This window comes from Oryctolagus cuniculus, chromosome 6 (genome assembly GCF_051225735.1).
Source record: "Oryctolagus cuniculus isolate XC-2025 breed Fujian yellow rabbit chromosome 6, ASM5122573v1, whole genome shotgun sequence".
NCBI lineage: Eukaryota > Metazoa > Chordata > Mammalia > Lagomorpha > Leporidae > Oryctolagus > Oryctolagus cuniculus.
This window is the reverse complement of record NC_142872.1, coordinates 91,598,577-91,608,418: the sequence shown is the minus strand read 5'-3', so window position 1 is coordinate 91,608,418 and position 9,842 is coordinate 91,598,577.

The window sequence follows — 9,842 nt, the reverse complement described above, 5'->3', positions numbered from 1 at the left end:
CCTTAGCCTCCAGAGTTGTAGCACAAGATTATGAAAAGGAGAAAAGGAGAAGCGTTTGTATCAAAATGCTTTGGGGAAATTTCCTGGTCCCCACCTTCTACAGCTCTCATCAACTGCCTTGTAAGTCACTTAAATGCTAATTGCAGACTACATAATCTTGGAGGCCCTGGGTTCAACCTTGACTCTAGATAGAATTTCAGGGACCTCGGGCCTTGTCACCTGGATTTCAACATGCTGGTGATGATCACGGCCGGACCACACGACAGGGAGTAGAAAATGAAAGAGTCCAGGACCTAGGAATCTGACTCACCTACAAAGAGGGCTATACCCATGGAAATGGATAGAACTATAGATCATTAAGCACTGGAATTCATCAGGAGATCAGTCACTCCTTCTGGACACATTCTACAGCAGTGAGCAGCAGTCTGTGCTTTAAAGGACTATGATTAAAGTAATGTCAGAGGAAGCAGTGTAAATTAACTGATTAAAAATCAGTACTTAGACCATAAAACATAGAAAAATAGCCCAGAGTTGGCAACCTCTTGTTTATTTGCTCCCTTCGCAGCCAATGGTAAAGCCCCCCTCCCCTAGACTTGCTATCCCTGGAGTTAGAACCTGGCTGCATCCCTGGTGGGTGAAGCTTGTTCTGCATGGTAGACACACGTTGTGGGGATCATGGCTGTGGATGACTGGCTGCAGCTGTTGTTGGGTTCGGCACTTTGAAAGACATGAATACAACATGAAGAAACCAGAGGGCCCTCAGCACCTTGATTTTAACATGTCCTGTACTGGGCTCAGTCTTCCCCTTCAGATTTGAACCTGTTCCATGGTCGCCATATATTTAACTGCTGATCTCATACAATTGTACAGCTAATTGCCAACCACATTCAGGGCATTCTATTCCAGGAATGACCTTCAAATTGCTTTGGCCAAGGTTCTTTTTCTTCTTCTATTTATTTATTTGAAAGGCAGATTTACAGAGAGGCAGAGGGAGAGTGAGAGGGAGAGGGAGAGGGAGGGAGAGAGAGAGAGGGAGAGGGAGAGAGAAAGAGAGAGAGCGAGAGCGCCTTCCATTGCTGGTTCACACCCCAGATGACCACATGGCCAGAGCTATGTCAATGTAAATCCAGGAGCCAGGAGCTTCCTCCAGGTCTCCCACACAGATGCAGGGTTCCAAGGACTTGGGCCATCTTCTACTGCTTTTCCAGGCCATAACAGAGAGCTGGATTGGAAGTGGAACAGCCGTGACTCAAACCAGCACCCATATGGGATGCCTGCACAGCAGGCTGCATCTTTATTGGCTGTGCCATAGTGTCAGGTCCCCAAGATTCTTCTTATCTTTCACTTGGACTAGAGGAACAGCCACCTTCCTGGGTTCTCTTCTCATTTCCAAAAGGCTCTCTAGTGTGATCTTCCTTATAATATATTTGTTTTATTATTATTGTTATTATTATTTTAAGATTTTATTTATTTATTTGAGAGGTAGAGTTACAGAAATTAAGAGAGAGAGACAGAGAGAGAAGTCTTCCACATGCTGGTTCAACCCCTAAATGGCCGCAACGGCCAGGGCTGCGCTGATCTGAAGCCAGGAGCCAGGAGCTTCTTCCAGGTCTCCAACACAGGTACAGGGGCCTAAGGACTTGGGCCATCCTCTACTGCTTTCCCAGGCCATAGCAGAGAGCTGGTTCAGAAGTGGAACTGCCAGGACTAGAACCAATGCCCACATGGGATACTGGCACCGCAGGTGGAGGATTAACCTACTGTGCCACAGCACCAGCTGCACATTTGGTTTTATTTTTCCCTTCCTGGCGATCTCCAGTGTTTCCTCCTGATTTGCAGGAGTGCGATTAGTGTGACCTGCAAGATACTTTACAATTTGGCTTTTCCCACCCCTCTGGACTCATTTTTTATGACTATCCTATCCTCAGGCCCTATACCACAGCTTCACCGACCCTCTTTTTCCAAACTGACCAGGCCCTATTGTGACTCTGCTACTCTTTCTGTGTTGCTCTCCCCTACCTTTCTATCTACCAAGTGGTAGTGGGACAGGACATTTTCTTCCTTTACAGTAAAAGGATTATCTTTGATGAAAAGAACTACCTTACCACAGCAAGGTATTGATGCAGAAAGAATAATGAACAAATCACATGGAGAATCCCAGGTTATGCTGAGATATTCACTTGCCTCTGCCCAATAAACCCAGTAGAAAAATAATTTCATTGTTCCTGGGAGTTTGCAAAGTGCTATTTTAGTTTGTCCTATTGTAAAAGGCTTAGTGAGTCAATGTTCAAAGTGCTACATATAAATTATGTGCAAAACTAATTTTCTGTCAATATGCTTATTGAAAATTTGGGTTGGACATTTCATACAGTGGTTAAGATGCTGTTTGGGATGCCCACATTCCGTATCAGAGTACCTAGATTCAGGTCTCAGCTTCACTCCTGATTCCAGTTTTTCACTAAAGCACATTATGGGAGGCAAGCTAGTGATGGTTCAAGCACGTGGGTACCTGACACACATTTTGGAGGCTTGGATTAAGTTTCCAGCTCCCATTTTGGGAGTAAACCAGTGGATGGAAGATCTGTCTGTGTCTTCTGCCTCTCTCTCTCTCTTTCTCTCTCTCACTGTCTTTCAAAGAAATGAATTTAATAAAACCCACAAAAATTAAATTTAAAAATGTCTCATCATGTCTGAGCACTCTAATTGAGTAGCCCCTTGTCTTCAAAATCTTTAAGAATGAAGTTGGGGCCAGCACTGTGGCGCAGTGTGTTAACATCCTGGCCTGAAGCACCAGCATCCCATATGGGCTCCAGTTCTAGTCCCGGCTGCTCCTCTTCCAATCCAGCTCTCTGATATGTCCTAGGAAATCAGTGGAAGATGGCCCAAGTCCTTGGGCCCCTGCACCTGAGTGGGAGACCCAGAAGAAACTCCTGGCTCCTGGCTTTGGATAGGCACAGCTCCGGCCATTGCAGCCAGTTGAGGAGTGAACCATCGGACAGAAGACCTCTCTCTCTCTCTCTGCCTCTTCTCTCTCTGTGTATCTCTGACTTTCAAATAAATAAATAAATCTTTTTAAAAAAACAAGAAATTAAAAAAAAGAATGAAGTTTTGGACTTGAAGCTCAGTAAGATATATTTAGATGAATATATAGCATTAAAACTGTAGCCTCAAAAATAATGTAACCATTTCTTCAGTGTTTTTCTATTTCTGACAGAGTATCCTAAGTGTGAAACTAAAACCATTGTCCTACCTGTTTAACTTAAGGAAAATGTGAAAAAAAAAAAAGGCCTGGAAGGATCCAGAATGTGATTTCTGAGGCAAAAATAATGCCTGGTTCTCAGTGGGGTTGTGATATGCTCTCTGTGGAACCTATTGCTCCTGGTTTTTCAATTACAACTTTGAATCATATTCCTTGATTAGTAACAAGCAATCAATCATAATTAATTAGTTGAAATGTTCAACCGTTAAAATCATTACCATTAATTAAAATAATTATCTCTATTTTGGCTGCACTTCATTACCATTTCAGGGAAATGCATGGCTGTCCTATACCGCCATCCCTGGAACAGATCTCAGGGTACCCAAGGCATACCTTGGATAATCTATGGAGTGTTTTAAACATGGCAATTGCAGTGAAGATTTGGACTTTTTGGCTGTTCTTATTGGACATGGGAAAAGCATCTTAGTACAGTGCTTTAGGCTTTATGCAGGAAACTCTTCTTAATGAATGTTAGCCTTTCACAGGGTGCTGGGAAGGGAACAGTTTTGAAGGAGTTTTGTTTTATTGTCTTTTTAAAAAAAGCTATAAAGGTTTTTATTCAAAATGCAGAGAGAGAGAGAGAGAGGGAGGAAGGAAAAGAGAGAGAGTGAGAGAAATTTTCCAGTCACTGGGTCATTCCTCAAATGCCCACAACAGCTGGGGCTGGGCCAGGATGAAACCGGAAGACAGGAACTCATTCCCATTCTCCCATATGGGTGGCAGGGACACAAATACTTGAGCTATCATCTACGGCCTCCTAGTGTGCTCAGTAACAGGAAGCTGGAATTAGAAGTGGAGCTGGAACTGGTGTAGGTGTCTTTTTTTTTTTTTTTTTTTTTTTTTTTTTTTTTTTTTTTTGACAGGCAGAGTTAGACAGTGAGAGAGAGAGAAAGAGAAAGGTCTTCCTTCCATTGGTTCACCCCCCAAATGGCCGCCATGGCCGGCGTGCTGTGGCCGGCGTACTGCGCCAATCCGAATCCAGGAGCCAGGTGCTTCCTCCTGGTCTCCCATGCAGGTGCAGGGCCCAAGCACTTGGGCCATCCTCCACTGCCTTCCTGGGCCACAGCAGAGAGCTGGACTGGAAGAGGTGCAACCGGGACAGAATCTGGCGCCCCAACCAGGACTAGAACCCGGAGTCCTGGTGCCACAGGTGGAGGATTAGCCTAGTGAGCCACGGCGCCAGCCTAGTGTAGGTATCTTAATACCTATGGCAAATGCCCACCCTTCTTTTATTAAAATGGGCTTCAGGATATGGGGCAGAGGAAGTAAGCTAGGGTTGGCTGTGGATATTATGCCTGATTTTTTTTTCTTTCTGGACTAGGGGTGAGATTAGGATTTTTCTAGGTTCTCTGAGATGCATTGATAACACATTTATTTGATGCCTTTCAAATTTCTTTTTTTCTTTATTTTTTTTAGAAACTTAATTAACTTTAAATAAGCACCCAAGAATGATACATCTTTTGTGAGCATTTAGACATAATTATAATACAACTCTTTGAGGACAGAAGTCCTGTATGAGAAGTTAGTGCACAGTGACTCTTGTTAATTTAACAATTAACATTTTATGTATGATGTCAGTGATCACCCAAGGATCTTGACATGAGCTGCCTTTTGAATCCACAAACTCTGTCAGTATTTGAAAAAGGCCATAAGCAAAGTGGAGATTCTCTCCTTTCAGCAGAGAAAAGTACTCCTTCTTTGATGATCACTTCTTTCTACTGGGGTCACACCCACTGAAGACCTTCATGTAGGGCATGTTTTGCCACAGTGTCTTGGCTTTGCATGCCTGAAATGGGCTTTTCAGCCAGACTAGAATGTCTTAAGGGATGATTCTGAGGTCAGAGTGCTGTTTAAAGCGATTGTCATTCTATGAGTCTGCTATTTGAACTGCTTCCCATGTTGGAACACTCCCTCCTTTTTCATTCTATCTATTATTGTTACCAGACCCTTAAACCTATCCATATGATCACTTTAACACTTAAGATGGTATTTTCGCCACCTAGCTTAAGGGGACTTGGGGCCCCTTGGCAAGTTTTTCAACTGTACCCTTAGAAGGAAGTCCATGGGAATATATGCAGAATTGTATAGCTTTACAGTTACAAACATAATACATTTCATAATTACAACTTAGGGAACATGGTGATTCTTCCCACCATGCCTAGCCTCCCACCCATACTCCCAACACCTCTTTCTTCTCCCTCTCTTATTCCCAATCTTATTTTTTTACTGAAATCTATTTTCAATTGACTTTATACACATATGTTTAACTATATATTAAGTAAAGAGTTCAATAAATAGTATAAAAATGTTTCTCAGCAGTTAAGAGAAGGGCTATTCAAGTCATTGCTTCTCAAAGTGTCAATTTCACTTCTACAGATTGCCTTTTAGCTGTTCTATTAGTTATTACAGGTAAGGGAGAACATATGATACTTGTCCCTTTGGGCCTAGCTTATTTCATTAAGTATGATGTTTTTCAGATTCATCCATTTTATTGTAAATGACTGGATTTAACTTTTTTTAACTGTTGTGTAGTGTTCCATAGTGTACATATCCCATAATTTCTTTATCCAGCCTTCTGTTGATGGGCATTTAGGTTGATTCCATGTCTTAGCTATTGTGAATTGAGCTGCAATAAACATGGAGGTGCAGATGACTCTTTTATTTGTTGATTTCATTTCCCTTGGGTAAATTCAGAGGCATGGGATGGTTGGGTCATATTGTAGGACTAGATTCAGGTTTCTGAGGTATCTCCAAACTGTCTTCCATAGTGGCTTTACCAGTTTACATTCCCACCAACAGTGGATTAAGGTACCTTTTCCCACACATCCTTGCCAGCATTTATCTGTTGATTCTATATGAAAGCCATTCTGGGGCTGGCATTGTGGTGCAGCAGGTAAAGCTGCCGCCCGAAGTGCCAGCATCCCATATGGGCGCCAGTTCAAGACCTGGCTGCTCCACTTCCAAACCAGCTCTCTGCTGTGGCCTGGGAAAACAGTAGAAGATGGCCCAAATACTTGGGCCCCTGCACTCACGTGGGAGACCCAGAAGAAGCTCCTGGCTCTTGGCTTTGGATGGGTGTAGCTCCGGCCATTGCAGCCAGTTGGGGAGTGAACCATCAGATGGAAGACCTCTCTCTCTCTCTCTCTCTCTTTCTGCATCTGCTCTCTCTGACTTTCAAATAAATAAATAAATCTTAAAAAAAAGCCATTCTAACAGGGTGAGGTGAAACATCACTATGATTTTAGTTTGCATTTCCCTCATGGCCACCGATCCGGAGCATTTTTTCACGTGTCTCTTGGCCATTTGAATTTCCTCTTTAGAAAAATGTCTGTTTAAGTCTTTTGCTTATCTCTTAACTGGGCTATTTGTTTTGTTGTTGGGGAGTTTCTCGAACTCTATATGTTTTGGTTATTAATCCTTTATCAGTTGCACAGTCTGCAAATAATTTCTCTTATTTTGTCAATTGCCTCTTCACTTTACTGAGTGTTTCATTTGCAGTACAGAAACTTCTCAATTTGATGTAACCCCATTTGTTAATTTTGGCTTTGATTGCTTATGCCTCTGGTCTTTTTTCAAGAAGTATTTGCCTATGCCATTGTCTTGCAGGATTTTCCCCATGTTCTCTATAATTTGATGGTTTCTGGTCATAGACATAGGTTTTAAATCCATTTTGAGTGGATTTTTGTGTAAGGTATAAGGTAGGGATCTTGCTTCATACTTTGCATATGGAAATCCTGTTTTCCCAGCACCATTTGTTGAAGAGGCTATCCTTGCTCTAGGGATTGATTATAGTTCCTTTGTCAAAGATAAGTTGGTTGTAAGATGTTTGGATTGATTTCTGGGATTTCTATTTTGTTCCATTGGTCTATCCATCTGTTTTTGTATCAGTACCAGGCTGTTTAGATTATAACTACCCTGTAGTATGTCTTGAAATCTAGTATTGTTATGCCTCTGGCTTTTTTTTTGTTGTATAAGATTGCTTTAGCTATTGAGGTTCTCCTGTGTTTCCATATGAGCACAACATCATTTTTTCTATATCTGAGAAGAATACCCATGGTATTTTGATTGGTATTGCATTGAATCTGTAAATTGCTTTTGGAAGTACAGACACTTTGATGTTATTGATTCTTCTAATCCATACATTTTTGGTATCTTCTTCATTTCATTAATGTTTTGTAATTTTCATTGTAAAGGTCTTTGACATCCTTGGTTAAATTTATTCCAAGGTATGTGATTTTTTTTGTAGCTGTTGTGAATTGGATTGATCTTAGAAATTTTTTCTCAGCCATGATATTGTCTGTGTTTACAAAGGCTGTTGATTTTTGTGTGTTGATTTTATATCCTGCTAGTTTACCAAACCCTTCTATGAGTTCCAATAGTCCCTTGAAAGAGTCGTTTGGATCCCTTATATATAGAATCTTGTCATCTGCAAATATGGATAGTTTGACTTCCTCCATCCCAATTTGTATTCCTTTAATTTCTTTTTCTTGCCTAATAGCTCTGGCTAGAACTTCCAGAACTTTATTAAATAGCAATGGTAAGAGTGGGCTTCCTTGTCTGGTTCCATATCTCAGTGGGAATGCTTCCAACTATTCCACATTCAGTATTATACTGGCCATGGGTGTGTCATAAATTTCCTTGATTGTATTGAAGAATTTTCCATCTACACCTAATTTTTCATCATGAAGCGTTGTTGTAATTTATCAAATACTTTCTTTGTGTCTATTTAGAAACATCAAGTTTGTGGTAGTACTGCTATTCTGATGGGGGTGGGGAGACTGGATTTGAGAACTGAGCAATGGGGACTTGCCCGTTACCAGAGACAATTGTCACTGATGTCAGGGACACAACTTTGAGTCTCAGCTTCCTGGATCTGAGTGTCAAGTCTGCCTGTGTATGGGCTAAATTATGTCCCTGACACATTTAATCCTCAGTACTTCAAAATATGATTGTACATGATGATTGTGCCTTTCAAATACCTTTGGAAAAATTGTTTACATGTTTGAGGTTTACAACATGATGTTTTGGTACACAGATGATCCTTGACTTATGATGAGGTTCTGCCCTGATAAAGCCATCATAAGTTGAAAATGCATTTGATACTCCCAACCTATCACACATCCTAGTTCAGCACACTGCAAAGGGTTGTTTTCCTTATTACTGGGACCTGTGGATCAAAAGAATATTCTATTGCTGATTGCTAATCCAGGAGAAGATCAAAATTTCAAAAGTTGAAGGATGATTTCTACTGACTCTCAAGTCATGCATTATATAAAGTCAAAAAGTCATTATGTTGACCCATCATGGATTGGGGACTAACTATACATATCCGTAGTGAAGTGATCACTATAGTCAAGCAAATTAACACAGCCATATCTTCACATAGCTAGCTTTGTTGTGTGTGTGTGTGTGTGTGTGGTAAGAGTGTCTGAAGTGAACTCTCAGCAGATGGCTAGCATACAATGCTGTATTACTAACTATACTCAACATATCGTACATTAGATCTGTAGGCTTTTCCTCCTACATAACTGCAACTCTGTACTCTTCAGCTCCTGTCTCCTAATTTCTGCACCTCCCTGCTGCTACCACTCTTTTACTTTAAGTATCCAACATTTTATGATTCAAGGTGTCCGTGAGATCATGCAGCATATCTCTTTTTGTGCCTGGCTTATTCACTCAGCATCATGTTCTCCAGGTTTATCTCTTGTCACAGCTGACAAGATTTCATTCTTTTGTTAGGGCTGCATAATATTCCAATGGACTTCCAGAAATTCATGGAGAAAGAAAATTAAAAATAAGTTCATTTTGATGTAAAAAATTGAAATCCATGCATAGTTTTTTTCATCATATATATTTCCATGATTTTTTGAAGAATTCTAGTGTGTGTGTGTTTGTGGGTATGTGTGCATACACATGCTCATCTATAGTCATCCTTAATATTTGTAGGGGATTAGTTTTGGGACTTCTTGAGAATGCCCAAAATTATATATGTCCTAATCTCTTACATAAAATGATGTAATATTTACATATAACCTTCACATTATCCTGTGTACCTTATTTTCTTTATTTATTTGTGATATTTATTTATTTATTTGGAGAGAGATAGAGAAAGAGAGAGAGAGAGGAAGATTATTTTCTGATTACAAATGGCCAGACAGTCCTAGACAGATCAGGGAAAACCAGTAACTGAATCCAGATTCTTCATGTAGGTGGCAGGAACCCAGTTACTTGGCCCATCACTGCTGCTTCCCAGGGTCTGCATTAGGAGGAAGCAGGACTTGGGAACTGGAAGCAAAATTTGAACCTAGGCACTACAACGTGGGACGTGGGCATGTTAACATGTCTGAACTGCTATGCCAAATTTCTGCCCTTTCTGTATAACTTTAAATCATCTCTAGATTACTTACAATATTTAATACAATGTAAATGCTATGCAAATATTTGCTATACTCTAATATTTAGGAATTGACAAAAAAGTGTACATGTTCATACAGACATATTAACAAGATAGTTAAGACTGTTAACAAGATAGTTTCTTTTTTAAAAGACAGAAAGATAGAGAGAAACAGAAAGATCTTCCACC